At 35.7% G+C, this 1,188-nt stretch overlaps 1 non-coding gene across 1 annotated transcript; it reads left to right on the top strand.

Annotated features, from left to right (window-relative positions):
* The first annotated feature begins 600 nt into the window (after positions 1-600).
* LOC137207251 (U6 spliceosomal RNA) lies at positions 601-703 on the top strand. The gene has a single exon (XR_010935002.1). It is a non-coding gene; the product is annotated as a U6 spliceosomal RNA (small nuclear RNA).
* The last annotated feature ends 485 nt before the right edge of the window (positions 704-1,188 follow it).

Here is a 1,188-nt window from a genome sequence, read left to right as displayed (position 1 = left end):
TTCTAACTAATTAAACACATCTAGAGTGGATAAACAATGTCCTACTGGATAGCACAGGGAACTATATCCAATCTCCTGGGATAAACCATAATGGAAAAAATATGAAAAGAACATATATATATTTATATATGTTTATAACTGAGTCACTTTGCTGTACAGCAGAGATTGAGACAACATTGTAAATCAACACTACTTCAATAGGAAAAAAAATAAAGTAAAGGTATTATTTTGGCTGGAAAAAAACCCATCTAGGCAGGTTACCTTTAAAATCATGTCAAGGCATTCCCACAAATGTATCTCTGACTCTGACAAAAAAAGGATGCAGACAGTAAGCCAAAGATGAGCATTCAATACTGGCTAATGTTTCATGAAGGAAGACTAACTGGTGTATTAACAGTTTAGCACCCTCTTTAGGATATAATATAAAATCCATACATTCCTTTTTATTTAAATCATAGAATCCAGTTTTATAAAATAGTGCTAATGTAAGAACATTTCATAAAACCCCAACATTTTATACTCTGTATGCTCTGTCAGTGGCTAAGAGGACTGATACTCTCAAACACCAGCATCCATACTTGAGATAAAAGATTTTATTTAGTGCTTGCTTCGGCAGCACATATACTAAAATTGGAACGATAGAAGATTAGCATGTCTCCTGTGCAATGATGACATGCAAATTTGTGAAGCATTCCATATTTGTACAGCCACTATGGAGAACATTATGGAGGGTCCTTAAAAAACTAAAACTAGAACTACCATACAACCCAGCAATCCCACTACTGAGCAATATACCCTGAGAAAACCATAATTCAAAAGAGTCATGTACCACAATGTTCACTGCAGCTCTATTTACCATAGTCAGGACATGGAAGCAACGTAAGTGTCCATCGACAGATGAATGGATAAAGAGAATGTGGCACATATATACAATGGAATATTACTCAGCCATAAAAAGAAACGAAACTGAGTTATTTGCAGTGAGGTGGATGGACCTAGAGTCTGTCATACAGAGTGAAGTCAGTCAGAAAGAGAAAAACAAATACCATACGCTAACACATATATATGGAAACTAAAAAAAAAAAAAAAAAAAAAAAAGGTTCTGAAGAACCTAGGGGCAGGACAGGAATAAAGGCACAGACATAGAGAATGGACTTGAGGACACGGGGAGGGGGAAGGGTAAGATGT

The sequence above is a fragment of the Pseudorca crassidens genome, chromosome 1, assembly GCF_039906515.1.
Source record: "Pseudorca crassidens isolate mPseCra1 chromosome 1, mPseCra1.hap1, whole genome shotgun sequence".
In the NCBI taxonomy this organism is placed as follows: Eukaryota; Metazoa; Chordata; class Mammalia; order Artiodactyla; family Delphinidae; genus Pseudorca; species Pseudorca crassidens.
Note: the sequence above shows the minus strand (reverse complement) of the source record. Positions and strands in the feature narration are given on the sequence as shown.